An 18,810-nucleotide genomic window follows, 5' to 3' on the forward strand; every position below is an offset into this window, starting at 1 on the left:
GCAGACGGCCGCCAATCACAAGGGAGCAGCATACCTTATTGCAGTCTATTGATCGATCAGAGGCACATGGCCTTATTGATTTGCAAATATAAACGTGCAAAAAATAACACAGCATTAACAACAAAAGGGACATACTGAATCTCAAATTTCCTAATTTGTACAATATTTTCATGCACATTGAATGATATCACCTTTTTACATTATTTTTATTTGTCTTTCAGACAATTGAAGATGAGAACATTTACTGATAAATTTAAACAATAATTATTTATACATACATAACTTGTAAAAATAGTGTAGATATATATAAAAATATAAATATTTCATCACAATTAAGTCGCAATACTTGGATCCCAATTCTTACACGCGTTATAACACAGTAACCTATATTAATGACAAAACATAAATTTCTATCAGATGAATTAAATTAAATTTTTGGGTGTCTATATACCTAATAGAATTTCTAAATTCAATTGTAAAAATATAATACCTAAATATATCTTAGAGATACTGTTAGAATATCACTAAATGTAAATGGTTGGTCCGAAAATATTTAAAAAGAAATTTCGACACATAATAATTGAAAAAAAAACTTTATTTATATATATATATAGGATATTTTTTTAGCTATGTAAAATTACTTCACATAAAAGTATTTAAGTTCATTGGTGTATTTAGTAATATTAAATAATGTATCCTGAAGCCCGTCTGCCACGAACTGTTTGTTGGAGTATCTGACAACACGTAAATTAACCAACAGCCTGCGGCGTTTGTTTACACATGTTGTTGCGTTTATTTATTGTGGTTATACAAACATTTATTTATGTGAAAAAAACGAAAATTTACAATAAATTTTTGCATAATTGCATTTATTTTGTACATATTTAATTTTTCTGTATTTTAAAATACCTACACGGTCCAAACAGAAAGTTACTGAACGATCTCAGAGTATTATCTTTTAGGCAAATCTACAAGGACAGTTGCGATTGACAAAACCCAAGACCAATGGAAAACTAGCCAGCGGAATCCTAAATTTCCACAGACATTTCTACATTAGTATGCATCGAACCTAGCTAGGAATCTTCAAAGAACACCTTGATTGCGGTAGGCTGTTTGGGTATTACAGAACCTCTTCCTATGCGCACGATGCGAGGTGCAAATTCGTTCTGTTTCTCCCCGAGGTGCATCAGTGCACAATTTCTGTGGTTCTCGTTGCGTCTCGAAGTGGCGAGCATAGCTTGAACAACGGCTCAATATTTGTTACAACTGCTGTGGGACTGGCTTCAAAGATGATTTAAGGAACGTTATAGTTAATAGTACAATCACATTATTGCACAGAAAGTTAAAGAAAATTTTACCTATTCGCCACTGAGAATGAATGTTGACACTTCTTGGAATAAATGGTTGGTTCCGTGTCTAACGACTTATTGAAACTGTGGTATGTTAAATGTTGTCAAGCCAAATTTGCAACAAATTTTTACATACTTCAGTAGTACGTGGCTCTATAAAATTATATTTTTGTTTCAGATGCACAGTAAATCTATTGTACATCTTACACAGTACTAATAAAAATGTTCATGTGATCGCTAACTATCTAAACGTGTATTTGCGGAAGTTCCTTAAATGAGCTGTAAAAAAATAGTACTAAATTGGTTTAGTAATTTTTTTTTTCGAATTTGTGAGGTAAAAGTATTTATGATCCTAAACATGGAACTATTTTAAGAACGCAGGTAGAGCACACACACATAGAGAGATGAAGGGGCCCGCCTCGTTATGAGTGTAAGAAAGCGACACTTGGTGGTGCTTCTAGCACGGTATCGGCTCTATGCATAAGGCACGCAATAAAAACGAAATACGGAAACAGAATTACTCATCCGACCTCAGAACATTCTTAAATGCTTTTCGTAAATTGACCCGAATTGGATATCTTGAGCAGGTTTAAAATCACGCAGATTTTTTTTCTGAAACTCCGCACACAGACAGCACGTGTGTCGTGGGTAGCGGTGACGGCGCACTGGTAGCGCGCTCTAGAGTCGCCCTTATTGCCCCTGGCCCCGTCACGAGCTACAATTAGCTACAGGCAATGGTGGCATGGTCTTCAGGATGAGCGCTACGCCGTCATACTGCTGCGAAGTGAGGCTAGTACGTTAGCAGAGCTTCGCGTCTTCTGAATATGTAGTCGTAGCTGTTTAAACTACTGCGAGTAGTGTGACATGACTTAGAAATAGCTGCAACTTCTTCATAAGGAACCAACTGGAAGGTGCTGTAACGGTTTCCCAGTGACATTGCCCTTTATTCGCGGTAGTTTTAACATGGTGACCGTTAGCACTGAGACGCGGTTCTCTTCGAGCCAGCTCTGAGTCGACATCCCAGAGGTTCCAGGTGTAACCGTAGCTAGTGCCAAGGTGAGGGCTTCTGTGCATCAGCAGCTAACACTGGTCAGCTTCTGCGGGTAGTTATTTAATCTGTGGCACCAATTATGCTCTTCGATCCAATGATTCAACTAGAAATGTATTAAAACATAAAATGACAGTAAATAAATCTGTTTTGTTTACCATTTAAGTTGAATCAGAAATATTTGTGACAGTGGTATTAATGTGTAGTGGTGATACGAAGTGTTGTCGGGAAAGGTTTTGGTTTGGTTAGTTTGACAAAAAGGGGGCTTCAAGTTGAGGTAACTGGTGTAGTGACGTCCCAGCTGAGGCCACTCGCACTCACGTAATGGAACAAACATGCAGTTCTTTCTCTGTCTACAAAGTGTCGCTCATTTCCATGACACGAATCAATATGTATCAGCGGTCCATCCACGGCAGCACACACACAAGGGAGTCCAGCAACTTAATGGAATGGCTGTACTACATTTGAATTGTTTTTTTGCCACTTCACTGTTTCCTGAAACAATGCTTCGTTGACAGAACGATCAAAAACGTGTACACTGAAACATAGAGATGCTTTGAGAGCACCATGAATGTCGGTTACTGCATGATGTTGACAACCAGGTCTCCTTCAGTGAAAAGCTGCACAACATAGGTGTTGCTTAGGAGTAAGAGTGCCTCTTTTATTGTTTCATGTTGCCAATTGCTGGCCCATTCTTTGAAAAACAATTTCCACTGTGTCACCACTTAGTCGGAATCTTTCACAATTGCGTACATGAAATCATAATTTATTTTTTACCTGAATATTTTTCTTCGGTGAAGATTCACATTGTCTTATTCATATTCTCTACAACTGCTTGCTAACCTAATTTGTAACTAAATATTAGTTCCCATTGTTAATTTTAAAAGTTTACCAAGATGCAGGGTTTGGTAGAGTTTTAAGTTACTTTAAAAACAAACACTTTTAAATTGTAAACATTTATTTTCGTTGTAAAACAGACCCTTCTAAACCATTCACTTGTAAACTACTACTTCTTGTAAGTTCATTGTGAACGAAATATTTACAAGTTATTAAACAATTGATCAGTCTTGTTAACATTGTAAAACAGGCCCCAAGTGACACAATCCACCGTGAGATTTCTGGCAGATCAGACGAAACGCCGCTCAGCCAATGAACGACCGGTGCTCCATTTCGCTTCCGTGTCAGAGTTGGGGGAGCTGAATTGTTGCCCCTTGGAAGGGCAGCCCTTCAGGATTTTTCTGGCAATGGTTTGTTTGTACAGCGACTGGAAGGGCAGCCCATCCAATTTCTGAAAACATGTTTCTTTAAGTGTTTAAATAATCCTGAAAACTTTCCCCTTGGAAGGGCAGCCCTTCAGGATTTTTCTGACAGTAGTGTTTTTAAAAGGTTGTCTGAATTGTTGCCCCTTGGATGGGCAGCACTTCACAATTTTTCTGACAGTGGTTAGTTTAGGTTAGGTCACTTTACAAACTAACCACTGTCAGAAAAATCCTGAAGGGCTGCCCATCCAAGGGGCAACATTTCAGTCGCCCCTCAGAGTCGACCTGTGTCGCAGCTGAAGCGCCGTGTGTCGCTCTCGCGGCCGGAGCAGAGAGCACAGCCACGGCTGCTCGAGCACTCGCACTCGTCTCGCAACACGGCGATGCTCTGCCAACTCGCCGAACACTGGACGTGGTGAGCGGCCAGCACTGTGGATGAGCCACGCGGACTTCCACACGTCGAGTCACGGCAAGCAGCGGACTCAGCAGGGAGCCCATCTGATCACGTTTCCTGCGAGAGAGGAAAAACAAACACAGGGAAAATGGCTATAATCTGAACAAAAGCCTTAACCGTTATGTTCACGGAAAGCTTCGCTGCCACTGGGAATATCTAGTTTGGGACAATGCTTGAACTCGTGTGTGCGCGTGAGTGCGTGTGTGCGGGTGCGCGTAGCCGCAATTAGAATTTGAATGAAAATGTATTAATATTATCGTAAGAGGTTACAATGGTTCAAATTAAAAATCGTTTGATAATAGTACTTAAAAGGCCCTACATTAATATGTCTGTGCGCTCCTAAACTCCTTACATATTGTTACGATCGCGCTTGGCTGCAGTGCTTGGCGTCGCCGCACTCGATCGGCCTGTCTGCGCCCCCTTCCCCCGCATCCTCTCCCTGGTATCTCGTGTCATACTATCTCGTGACATCCTGACCTTCGCAGCCGCACCTGCCTCAGATCGAGTTACTTAAAAGAGGCCGCACTGCGGCATAAAAGGACTCAGACATGTTTATTGGCGCGTTTTGTGGGAACCCGATGCTTGTTGCGTTTATCGGCGTTCTTTGAGCAGCCGCCGCGTCCTTCGACAGGACTCACGACGCGTTTCTAGGCATTTCGACGGTGAAGGTCGCGCGATATCTCGGAGACATACCCGATTGTTCTGGACGGGAACCCAAGGGCTATATAAGGAGATGGGGCCGACCTTCGAGTCAGTCTGAGTGAGCAGTGAGAGTTCAGTGGGGAGTTCTCCCGCGGAGGAGTTTCCGGGCGATAGTGCCGCGGGTGCGGCAGAGTGGCGAAGTCCTTGGACGAAGGTTCCAGGGCAGGGAGTGAGAGAGTGAGTGAGTGAGTGAGTGGAGTCGGGAGTTTTCCCGCGGCGGAGTTTCCGGGCGATAGAGTCGCGGGCGCGGTGGAGTCCCGAGCGAAGTTGCGAGTGAGGAGTCGAGCGGATCCTCGGCGAAGGCAAGTCTCGGCGGCGGCGGAGTGTGGCGACTGAGTCCCGCGGTGGAGACCCACGAGGGGTGCTGCGGTGAGAGTTGTGCCAGAGGTGCGGCCCAGCGAGGTGTGTGGAACGAGTGACTGGGGAATAGACCTTTCTTTAAGTGTAATTAATTATTTGCCATTTTAGTAGATTTTTGTAAGTGACATAAGTAGTGGCAATAAATAAAACTGTGTGTGTGATAAAAATCTTTAATTGGGCTATCCTTTATGAACCCGCAGTATAACGTAACAATATTATTTTTGGATATTTGAAATTTTTCCTTCATAAAAAAGTTACTACATCTGGGGTTTCATATTTTATAAATGTTACCACGTAGACAGTGTTCCAATGCATTCAGTTCAACTGAACTTCTAGAAAATCTACACATGCTTATTTATGAAAACTTGTTGTTTGAACAAACATGCATAAATATATCAAGTATCTTAGTGCTCATGCACCCATCAAGTGATTCATTTAAAGCTATCAGACACTAATATAATCACTGTATCATCCCCCGTATTTTTAATGGAGTAGGGCGACGCCTTTTAACGGTTACACATAATTTTTGACAATTTTATGTCATATTTCGTACATATGTAAATTTGCTAGCATTATTTTATTAACAATTTTTTTATATAATCCAATTCAACTCTTACAATATTTTCAGCATTTATTTACTATAGCAGAATATCAAAATGAATCTGAATTTTAAAATGTGAGTAAATCGTTCAATACTCACAGTGATGTGTAAACATCTAACCTCGGTAACTAGCAAATTTATGTGTTCTCTCGTTGCGAAAAAAAATTATGATACGAAACTTGGACACGATATTTAATGTAGAATTCTTCAAAATAAATCCTAGAGTGATAAGTATACGAGAAAAAAAAATGTTTGACTTTTAAGACCGACCAATTGTTTCTACCTATTGTGTGTGGGGAAGTGGGTTTGTAAGGGATAGCCAAATTAAGTTTTATAACAGTTTTATTAATTACTAGTCTTACAATGCATATTAATAAATGTACTGAAATAATTTCCGATCACCGATCACTAACACTTAAAAACGTGTATTCGCAAGTCAATTAATGTCTGTCATTTCCACAGTTCGCACTCCTCACTGGAGCTAGGCTCAACAGTGGTTCGCTCCTTACCTCGCGCCTGTACACACACACGATCTCGCGCCCCTTCGAGGAGGTCTCTCACCCTCTTCGCCGATGTCGCACTTCCCTTCACTCACGGAACTCGCTTGGAGGCCGGCGTCACCCTTTTGTCCGAGTGGGTCATCTTTCCAGAACCGACGAGAGCGATTGTGACGAGTTAGGTTATCCCGGGCCTACCCAACGCCTGAAAAGTCCAGAAAGGCGGTGCCCATTCGCGCCACTCTTTGCGGCGGCCCGCGGAAATTTCCAAGGTCGCTAAACGATAGATAACAGCGCCGATGATGTACGTTGCGCGGGGAGCGGGGATGGGGGGGGGGTAGGGGTGTAGCGACGACCCTTGTAATCCGGCCAGGCACACGTGGCATGTCTGACGTCAGTGTACGGCACGTGACACGGCGCGTGACGCCAGTGGCCGTGCGGGGCCGCCAGCCAGCTTCAAACCTGTAGTGTGTCGCGGTCCTGTCTGCGTTCGTAACAATATAATTCTGTTTAACAAGAGACCTAGTCGGATAACGCATGTAAATGCCTCAATGCTGAACTTCTAGCATTTCCTCCGAGACCAGAACGATCATTGCTTAAGTTTTGGAGGATACGTTTCTTTAGGCGTGTTGAGTGTAAAATTTTTAGTATGCGCCATAAATGCAATGGAATAAATGTGAATTACACAGCGGAAATTCAATAGGTTGAAAGTCCAATGCGCATGCATGCAGAAACTGCTGTAGCCACGAGCTGAAGTCGCCAATATGGCGGACCCACGTGTGGCAACATGCACCCGTATATATTACTTTTCGCGAACATAGGTGGTTGTACTAAGCGTAGTGGTATGCCAAACGAAACGCTGTGGCAGTGAAACTATCCTGGAATACATTTTGTGAACTTTAATAGTTATAACAAGATATAATCTCAACTTTAACAACAACTGGTGGAGACCAGGGCAAGTTTACGATGTTAAGAGTTGAACATTTTTCGTAAATTCATTTTTTGAGGTAATTTTTTTTCCGTGTATGTTAAGAATTTTTTTTTTTGTGGAGTATCTTCTTGGAAATTTTTTTTCTCTCGATATTATCTCAAATATTTTGCCTTTTTGAAAATATAATGTAAATGTGTCATTTTGCCCTATTAGCGGGGTAAGATGACTTTTGCTACGGGGCTAAATGAAAATTCTTACGTAAGTTGAAAATTATTTGTTCATAGAAAGCAAACTACAGTAAAATAACTAATTCAATATTGTTATGTATTTCTTTAGTATATAACATATTATACAATTTTCATTGTGTTGAATATTGTAGTTAATAGTTACCTTATATAACTCTAAAGTCGGTGTTTTCATCAACAATAATCGCAAACAAATTTTCATTATTCAAAGTATGAGCAGTCCTCGTGCCACCATGTGTGGCATTCGCAACACTAGATCCAGTCTTCTGATGGAGGGTCGACATGAATCTCATCACACGCAGGAGACTGCACTATGGAAGATAGAGCTGACCTCGTGCATGTTGAAAGTTGGGGCTTTTTCGATTTTCATGGCAATAGAACTTCAGTTTCTATTTCTTGAAGGTCCTGGCTCAACAAGAGTAGCATTTTTCGAAGGTCCGAGTTCTTCAGAATGCTCCGCCTCATGTTCATCAGAAGATTCTTTATTATCAATTTCTGAGGGTCGACTTTTACGTGCTGTAGGAGCAGTAGCATTTTCACTTACAGCGTTTTCCATAACAAGATCATGATCGGTGGTTTGCGCTGCAGAAAAATCATGTTCGTTAAATACAAGGGGGGATCATAAGGCTCGATTCCACATTTCCGACCGTAGCTGCTTTGAAATAAGCACCGCTGAACTATTTAAAAATCATATTATATCACTAAGTATATGTACGTATATATATGTTTTAAAGACATAAATCAGTGTCTAAATACTCTTGCATATAAACCTTAAGTATATTGAGCTAATTCAACATTTAATGTTAAACAGTAAAAATTTCATCTCAATATAAATTTATTCATCATGGCGTCGAATATATGCAGGCTATCAATTTCTTGGTTCTCTGCAGTATGACGAACTTTGCGATATGTCTACATTTCATTGTTAACTAAGAATGGTCAATATTGTAATACATATACTTTTAAGTGGTCATTATTTATTTTAATTACTATAAATTATAACATTAAAAATTAAAGGATAATTGTATTGTTATAAAGTTTATTTTAGCACACTTATATTCTTAGTACACCCCTCGATCATCACGAAAAATAATATATACTGACGAATCATGTGGGTCCGCTTTTTTTTTTTTTTTTAAGATTTCTGAGACTTCAGCAGATGGCAGCGCCGTGTTTACATATTTCCGTTCCAAATCATCTTCCGTGCCAGTCACAAAATCACTCCTACCAAACCATATAACGAGCGCTATGATGTCTACACGTCAAAATAAAAATAATTCCTAGATCGAAACCCCAATTCGGACTAGAATTTGAATTGTGTAACGCCCCTCGTGCCTCAAAATTAAATTATTTTAAATTGATTAAAAAGAGCCTTGGAAACTTGCTGGTTAAGAAAATAAGAAAAATTTAGTTATTGACCAGAGGTGGCACGAGGTGGAGAACAAGATAATTTGGATCTCCCTGACACAAGCAACTTGGGAGCTGGTGGATCTTTTAAGGGAAGAAGGTATATCATAAATAAATTAACACCACACAAGTAGCTTGGTCTATAGGTTCCCTGGTTTATTATTAAGGCATTTTGTGTTCGTATTATTCAAACCTGACAATAAAAATCTTAGTAATCAACAAAGTTAAAAGGGGGCGCCCCAGAATAATTTAAAACAATACACATTACACCTTAACAAAATATTATTACATAATCAAAAATTTAAAAATAGCACCAAATTTGAATGTCCCAACAATTACATATATATATAGGTTTCCTCGATTTTACAGATTCTTGAGGATGACGTCCTTAAAACACTGCTCGCTGGTATCTTTGTTTTAGTTCCGTCTATTTAAGTGAAAAAATATATATATATATATATATATATACCCCATATCACCCGGGTCTTTCCAGAATGACCTCGGACTGCCGGCCAAACTCTTCTAAGCAGGGGGGGGGGGGGATCAGCTGGAGGTCCCGAAGATCATGCGGGGAGCAATTTCTCTCCTCCGTAACTTCGACCCTGTCTGAAACACAGCCCAAATTCAAAACGAATTAGACCTGCGTCCAGACAGTCCTACACAGTTGGCGCGAAAGCCAACAACGGGAATTTGGGGGAAAAAAAAAAAGGATTACTCACCAAACAGGGTGTGGAAACCGGGCTCGCGAGGTGTCTCGCGCCGACATCAGGATGACGCGCACCGAAAATTCGCGGATGCGCGAAGGAAACCAGAATCTTTAGAATTAAAAATATAACTAAAAGAAAATTTAACTATGCATGACTTTTCTAAACACTACTTCTGCCTGGCTACTGTACAAATGGGATCACATCCCTTAAGCAACTGACTACATCTTTAGTGCAACCGAAATTCGCCGTTCCCGCGATAAGCCTCTTAGCGCAGAGGACGTCGAGCACACGTGGTCAGTAGCCGCGATCAGAGGACAGAGTCACCGAGGGCGGACGAGGTTTCTAATTAAAACAGGCGCTAAAGCCCTAGGAAGGAGGGGGAAGGTTCGGTTCTAAGCCGAAGATTTCCGAAGGAGTCCGAGGCGGGCGTGACAAGAACACGACACGCGCGCTCTCTACCGGACCGAAACAAAAGCAACGAACAATCGACTCCTACAGGTCGGGAGAAGAAAGCATAGGGGCCATACGGTGTAGCGGCGCTGCGCTCTGGCGGTGTAAAGGGGAACTAACTGACGTGGTGAGCTGACTTGCCACCAGGTGTCACGAGCGTAGTCTCGGCTCGCTGGCCACCATGGGTGAAGTTGCTTTTTTCTGCCGCTAGGTTTCGCGGAGGTCTCTTTAGGTCTCTTGGCTAAGTTCATGTCAGGTCACTGCTCCTGGATTTCTCAGAACTAAAGTGATGTGGAGAGAGAGGAAGGGGGGGCACAGAAAATGCCACTCCGGTGGGAACGCAGCTCCACTGGAGACTGCTTCGTGACGAGACATGCTATTCTCAGCAGGTCTCTACAAGGTAGCAGCTTGCAGCCCAGGAGCTGCTCTTTGCAGTTTTGGTCATGCAGGGAATTAAAATTACAAACTCGGGACGTGACTGCAGGCGAGAGAAATCTCAACCGGGCTGCCCATGTCCACATTAGACAGCAAAATATCAGATTGGCCCCCTGGGAAGGGGCTTTGGTCCACTGGCACAAAGTTTAAATCCGTGGCGTACACCGGCCTAACAAAAAGTAAATCACCCCCATTAACAACCAGATAAATTTAAAAAATAAGAAACCCCAAAAAATTTAAAATCATAGAAAAAATTAAAAAAAGGTGACGAAATGCCTAATTTCCGGCACAATTGAATCGGCACATTCGCGGACAAGACAGCGCAAAATGTAAGTGAGACAACCACTGATTCTGGGACCACACAATATTACAAGGCCGAATTCTGCCAGAGTGTCAAAACTAAACTCAACGACTATTTCTTACACCTTCTTGGCATTACGTGCGCGGGTATAGAACAAGCGATCGATTTCAATCGACCCTATTGAGACAAAATAATTGCGTGAACTAATTTTAATTGATTTCACCGGAAAATTAAGTTAACAAAACCTCATAAAACACACTAAATCATAATTTCGACGCTCAATTATGCCATATCGTGCCCGCTGTGTGACGGAAAGATGAAATATTTCTTAGCGGAAATTTTTGTGCCACTGACGTTACAGATTTGTCGCGCTACTGTGATTCAGCACAGCACAGCACAGCCCGACCGGGCGTAGCCGAGTAGCGCGCTACTATTCCTATCGCGCTCTATATCGAGCCGCGTGACATCCCCGCCCCTCCACCCCCTCCATCCTTCCTCCCCCTACGACCGGGCGCTCCCCACCCCCCCTTCTGTACTCATCCACTGACCTCCCTGGGGCCGCGGGAAATACCAGAGTTCGCTCGCGCGTCCGCCAGGTGATGCTTGCTGCGGGGCCGGCCGCGCGCGCCGTGACGTCATCCGCCGCCTTTCGTGACGTCATGTCAGGGCCGCGCGAGAATTGTCGCGCGCGCACCGGCACTCTGGCAAAGTTACGGTACGGGATGTAGGCGGGTTCCCATGACGTACAAACACGGAAAGAAAACACTTGCCAACTGCGAGTAGGACTTAGCATTAAAAAAATATAATTACTGAATATGATTGATAAAAAATTTATAAAAATATGTTCTAGGTGACAGTGTTTTAAAGGTGAAAATAATAATGTTGTTTGGCAAATCCATTGACCTTATATATATACAGGCAAATTATAAAGTCCGTGAAACATTTCATAAAATCGGTTAAGCGAAATGGAAAAGAATAACGTAACAAATTATATACCGCGTGAAAGAAGAACTCTCACAGTTTTTTTTAATGTAGCGCCAAAAAGCTATTTTAAAAAACAACCGACAGGGGCGCTAGTGCATGTAGTTGCTGAAAATGGCTGCGAACCAGGCAGAGAAAGCCTTTTGTGTGCTTGAATACGCCCGTAGCGAATCGGTAGTGAGTGTCCAAAGAGCTTTCCATGGCAAGTTTAACAAAACACTACCAGTTTACAATAGCATAATAAAGTGGTACAAGAAATTCGAGGAAGACGACGGCTGTTTGTGCGACGCAAAACGGTCGGGTCGGCCAGGCGTGTCACAACAGACAGTGGATTGTGTACGGGACGTGATGGTGCGGAGTCCCAAGAAGTCAACTTATCGGGCTAGTGCAGAAATGAACATCCCTCAGCCAACAGTGTGGAAAATTCTTCGTAAGCGATTAAGAGTGAAGCCGTACAAATTGCAGCTTCTGCAAGCCATCAGCCACGATGACAAATTGCTCCGACTGCAGTTCTGCATTGCCACGCAGAACCGTCTTGAAGATGATGACTTTGCAAGCAAATTAATCTTCAGTGACGAAGCCACTTTCCATCTCTCAGGAAGAGTCAATCGACACAACACACGCATATGGGGGACAAAGAATCCACATGCAACTCTCGAACACGTCCGAGATTCGCCAAAAGTTAACGTGTTCTGTGCCATGTCAAACAGGACAGTGGTATCCTACGTCAATACTATACTGTTGAGTATATAAAGTATTATGTAGATACACCTACCACTATGTATCTGCCTCTCGTAGTGTTGTCCATTTCCCTATGTGTGTAGTATAGCTGAATAAATAGTATTGTAGTGAATTGGGCGCTGTTGCTATACTAAACAAAGGTCTATTATATGGGTTGCGTGGAGTTGAATAAGGAAATAAAAATATGAATTAAAATAATAATAAGTAGTTGGAAATAGGGGGTTCAAGGCCAGGCGGAGGATCGAGGATCCGGCGGCCAACTTGGAAGACGTCATCTAATCCATATGCTAATCCATGCTAATCTATGCTAATCCATGCACATCTATGCCAATCCGTATGCCAATCTATGCTAATCCGTATGCCAATCTATGCCAATTCGTATGCCAATCTATGCTAATCCATATGTTAATCCATCCGCAATTTAGTATTTCTAGAAATTTCCACCAACTTCGAATCGTGACGTCACCGTTGCACTTTTTGTCACGGACGCCATCTTGGATTCGATTTTTTTTTTCGATCTTTGAAATTCAATGTAATCATCAGCCGCCATCTTGTTTCGTCTGCTGGTGGCCGCCATCTTGTTTTCGTCTGCTGGTGGCAGCCATCTTGTGACGTCATATAGTTCTGTTTGTCGCCACCAGATAGCAGCAGGGATTATTTTATTTTAACTAAAATATTTTCAGTGCCGAGGCTGGGATTCGATCCATGGGACGTGAAAACGTCCAGGATGTCGTGGTTACGAGGCGGACGCCTTGACCACTAGACCACGAGACCAATTGGAATATGGTGAAATAAATAATCTATATATGCTACGTACTGACGGCAAGTTTATGATAAATGGGGGAGGGTGTTTTTGCCTTCCTTAATGCATACCTAAGGCGCCACATTTGAAATTAAAATTATTATACAGCCGCCATCTTTAATTCCAGCACAGACTACCAGATGGCGCTAAATTCAAAAAATTAGTTGCCAGAGGCGCCGCCATCTTGGTTCTAAAGTTGGCTGGTAGATGTCGCTAGTATCGCGCGCCAAATTCAAAATTAGTTGCCAGAGGCGCCGCCATCTTGGTTCTCAAGTTGGCTGGTAGATGTCGCTAGTATCGCGCGCCAAATTCAAAATTAGTTGCCAGAGGCGCCGCCATCTTGGTTCTCAAGTTGGTTGGTAGATGGCGCCACCGTCGCAATATTTTAGTTAATATAATCGATACCAGATGACGCCACCGTCGCCATCTTTAGTTCCTAGTGTTGCTACCAGAGTGTGCCACAGTCGCCATCTTTAATTCATAAAGTCGCTACCAGATGGCGCCACTGTCGGCCGTCTTTAATTCAAGGCATTGTTGCCGGATGGCGCCAAGTTTGAATTTAAAAAACCTACAAGTGTTATGCAATGTGTAACCAGTCGAGAAAAGTCGGTAGCCTGTATTCACCAAGTTCTCTGTTGCCGTCACTGCCATCCGGGTATCTGACGAGTCCTAATTAATATACTCGTACACATCCTACCTCTATGACCTCTACAAACAAACTGACCGTACCTACTACAAAATGACATATATATTACACCCACATGCAAAAATTTGATAACCATCAAGAATGCCAACATACAAAAATAAATTAACCATCGCTGAAACAAATTTCCCAACATTAATTACAATAAAAAAAGTCCGGTAAGATACTGTATTTTGTCTATAATTTAATAAATGATGATAGAGTATTAATAAAATATTGGTGTTGTGTAGAGTCTCTCTCTTCTTCTCGTAGTGGCGGAAGACATCTCGAAGCCAGTGTTACAATTTATGTATTAAAGCAATCACTCTAGCTGAGGAGACTAATAACTTATAGTTACAACTTTTTAAAAATACTCTGAATTTAAAACTTTTTTTTTTAATAAGAGGGACTATTAAATGGTTTGAAATTAAAGCAAACAACGTAAATGGTAAACACATATTTATTTAAAAATCTTATTACAAACAGCGAGGGATAAGAAAAATCACTGATTTAAAAGAATTAAATAAGAGTAATAAAAGTACATAATATTCACACACTACACATCATAGTGAAAAAGTCAACATAACCTATTTACATAAACCAGAGACCCAATACCTACATATTAAGCATAACTACAAGTTACATAGAGTAAAATATACTCTGAAATACATAATGAAGACAAAATTGATATAAATAACATTATACCTTGCTTAATAGTTCCAGAAGTAATGAACGTACAGCTACACGAGCAATCTCAACAGTTCTTTCATCACTAGTGGTTTCTGTGGAACATACTTGAGTGGTGTGTTCACTGATCGGACCTAGATGACTGAGATCTCGGGTTCGACTCTTGCGAGATGTAGGAAGGCGAAGCTGACGCCGGCGTTTAGGCTGGACTGCTAATGATGTGGTAGGTGCTGGCGATGTGGGACTCATCTGGGTACAGCTAGATGATATCTGGACTGAAGAAGTCTGACCACATGCAGATGCTGGCGGTGACTGAATAGTTGGTAGGTTGAATGCATGTGCGAAAACCTCTTCAGGCGTTGCAGGGAGAACTGTATTGTCTCTCATCATATTCACACTACAATGTCCATAGCCCAGACATTTGATAACTTCTAGAGGCGTATCTTGAGGTCCTGGGTTTAAAACCTGTTTCACGTGAAACACAGCATCACAACTCTCCGAAAAATGTTTTAAAACACCGTCGATCCACTCACTATAATCAACAGTGCCTAGCCCAGGTGTTACACTGGAGTATATCCTGTTCGGTTGAAAGTTAGACATCTTGGTTAACTACTTCTGCTGTAGGTCCTTACACCACCACAGTTTCAGCTCGACTGCCATCGCACGAGTCGAGGGTCGTATCTCAAAATATATGTATCACTTGGATAAATATGTCTGTTATGCAATTCCATAGAGTAGAGCATTTATCAGAACAGTCTATTGTTAAAATTATTTTCAGTTGTATGTTATACTCTATGAGATGTTAATTGACAATTCACCCTCATTCATACAGTTAGACGTTAGATTCGCTCCTAGCATGAGATGCGATGTCCGTGCTGGTCTCCCCACAATTGATGAAGGTGATGGCCTCTCTGTAATTGATGTAGGAGGTGATTGACGAGATGCAATTGGCAGTAGTTCGACAGCATCGTTACTAACGATGGTTGGTGGTAACATTGGTTTCACGAGCAGGATGATTTGAGGTTATGTCTCCAAAAACTTGACGTGATGACTCTATTGGTGAACGATCACGCGCCTTGCTGGCGGCCTCCAACATTCCAACGCGGTGATCAACCATCCAAGCCCTAAGCGTGCTCACATTGTGTCTTGAGATCGGACCTGGACATCTATTATTATTACACGTGTACAATTTATTTAATTCTTTCAATGATGGACAGCCATATTCTGCTTGCACATCCATTATTAGCACATGATGCTTACAATGGCTAGCCAGCCACCGTTTCTGCTCTATTCCTACAACCAATACAGGTCCGGTCAACTGTCAGGTCTTAGATAATAGACGACACAATCTACCTTGTTGCAGGATGTCTCGATGATGTCCGGAGCCTCCTCGTCACAATCACTGGTCCAGTGATGACCGAATTGGCAGACCTCTAGTTGAAGTAACCATCCTCGGTGACGTAGTGCACACGGCGTAATCCTGGCGTTACTTCCGCGTACTTTGCAGTTGGATCGAACAGCATTTGCTTGAATTTGTAGCAGCAGCTCTATACCCACACGACTATGTGTTGACTGCTGTGTCTAGGGTGTTGACCTCAATTTATACCGCTACGACCAGTCCAGTCCAGTCACGTGTACCGTTGCTTCCGTTGTTGTCCCCCCGCCTAGCTGGCGGCCTCCAACATTCGAACGAGGTGATCAACCATCCAAGCCCTAAGCATGCTCGCATTGTGTCTTGAGATCGGACCTGGACATCCAAGTTACATAGAGTATAATATACTCTGAAATACATAATAAAGAGAAAATTGATATAAATAACATTATACTTTGCTTAATAGTTCCAGAAGTAATGAACGCACTGCTTGACCAGTGACAGGTGTAACTAAATATTAAATATATTTTATATTTTATTTTCCATTACCTTTCGTGGAATTTCTTAATCATTCACTCTACGAAAAACAACTCAAGACAATATACCTGACCTTAGAATTAAATACAGTACCGCTATGCCTTACATGAAAGTCTAATTATTCGATAATCTGAATAACCTATAAATCGTTCATGTACAAAGCAACACACACAGGCCAATTGTCTATGGACCATGAGACCGAGTCATGACAATATCAGAAGTATAGGCTAGAAATTTCAGAACCGCAGGACCTTCTTCGTCTTTAGATAATTACAGTCATTTAGACCATCATGAAATTTTAATACATACTAAAGGACCAAGTGACTTGAAAAATATTTTAGTAACACCAAGAGGTTTTGAACTAGTAAATATTCAGTCACTACATATTTTACTACGCGCAATCAACAAAAAGGAAGCACCATCAACGAAAAGGCAGCACAATCAAAAAAGGCAGCACATTTGTAAACACCATCAACAAAAAGGAAGCACATTTTGGAAGCACCATCAACGTAAAGGCAACACATTTTGGAAGCACAATCAATAAAGAGAGCAGATTTGGAAGCACCATCAATAAAAAGGAAGCACTTTTGGAAACACCATCAACAAAAAGGAAGCACATTTTGGAAGCACCATCAACATAAAAGCAGCACATTTTGGAAGCACAATCAATAAAGGAAACACATTTGGAAGCACCATCAACAAAAAGGAAGCACATTTTGGAAGCACCATCAAAAAGGCAGCACATTTTGGAAGCACAATCAAAAAAGGCAGCACATTTTGGAAGCACAATCAAAAAAGGCAGCACATTTGGAAGCACCATCAACAAAAGAAGGAAGCACATTTTGGAAGCACCATCAACAAAAGAAGGAAGGACATTCTGGAAGCACAATCAAAAAAGGCAGCACATTTGGAAGCACCATCAACAAAAAGAAGGAAGCACATTTTGGAAGCACCATCAAAAGGCAGCACATTTGGTAACACAAGTTACGAGAACTAAGTCTTAGTTAGAAATCAGAATGCAAGAAATAAAAACATTAAATTTTTACTTTTAATATTTAATTTATTTCTTAAGAATATACAAATAGAAGTAAAATAAGCCATTATTGTATGTAGCCAGCTTTCCTCAGTTCTTCGAGTATGAAGGATATTTCTTTTATGCACGAATAGTTTCCTGCACAAAGCGAGCCATGTAGAAGTCTTAGCCGGTCAACCAATAAGTTTGGATCTTTCCACGATGTGTAATCAATCTCTTCTACCACCATCTCACTTGCTTGTTTATTATAAATACTTTTAATATCACAATCGTCCCAGTGATCATAATAAGCGTTATCAGATTTATTTATTATAACACGTCGTTTCCATCGTTTCGGTCTCAGGACACCTTTACATTCTTCGATCTTGTCAGCTTTAGGTGCTTCATCACAGTCTATGCTTTTGTCAACAGCCTCAGAGTCACTGTTACAATCACTGTAGAAGACATCCTCTTCACCCAGATTACCATATGAATTCGATATCGATGATGTCGAAGTGCCATTATCGTCTTCATGCTTCCTTTTTAGGAGTCCATCATTTTTACAAAGTAAGAAAGATCTACTTGAATTCGGCTGGAATGTATTCTCACTTTTCACGTTAAGGATTCTTCCATTGTCTTCATTCTTCCATAAATCATCATCGTCCTTCAATTTAAGTTCTTCGTCGAGATCGGAAGAGCCACGAACATAATCTCTCTCAAGACAAGGAAAATTATTGTCGTAATGCAGATCACTATTCCTTAGTCTAGTAGATCCATCGTTGTACTCTGGCTTGTACGCAGGCTTAACGTTACAAGTTCTGTCATGTCTTTTTAAGCTCTCTCTCCGCGTAAACGACTTGCTACATCGAACGCAACTTATCATATTGCGTAATGGATTTTTAACACAGTCATTTTTCTGGTGTTGTCTTCCATTCTTTCTCAAGATAAATTCTTTGCTGCAAAACTTACACCTGTGTCCTTTCGATACAGCGACAGACACCGAATCAGGATTCATATTAGTTACTGTGACTAATGTTAGATACAAACAGACAGTTTTCCAATTGGAACCATTACTTAAATATAATTTTTTAAATATTTCTTAAGCGAGAATTATCTCATGCAAAGGTACTTGTTGTAAGTAGTTCTGCTTTTCAACAACAGATGACACCACGTATTGCTTGCAGGTAAATATTATTTCTTTCTTTCATGCGGGATGCAGGATTCTCACTAACGATCGCAATAGAGGGATG

At 41.2% G+C, this 18,810-nt stretch overlaps 1 protein-coding gene and 1 long non-coding RNA gene across 5 annotated transcripts in view; one reads left to right on the forward strand and one right to left on the reverse strand.

Moving 5' to 3' along the window:
• LOC134535781 (uncharacterized protein ZK1073.1) overlaps window positions 1-18,810 on the forward strand; it is a 328,050-nt gene that overhangs the window by 183,088 nt on the left and 126,152 nt on the right. The window lies entirely within an intron of this gene.
• On the reverse strand, window positions 3,885-9,944 carry LOC134535631 (uncharacterized). The gene is made up of 3 exons (XR_010075666.1): window positions 9,573-9,944; window positions 9,323-9,459; window positions 3,885-4,167 (listed from the first exon to the last, which is right to left on the reverse strand). It is a non-coding gene; the product is annotated as an uncharacterized LOC134535631 (long non-coding RNA).

Source organism: Bacillus rossius, chromosome 10 (genome assembly GCF_032445375.1).
Source record: "Bacillus rossius redtenbacheri isolate Brsri chromosome 10, Brsri_v3, whole genome shotgun sequence".
Classification (NCBI taxonomy): domain Eukaryota; kingdom Metazoa; phylum Arthropoda; class Insecta; order Phasmatodea; family Bacillidae; genus Bacillus; species Bacillus rossius.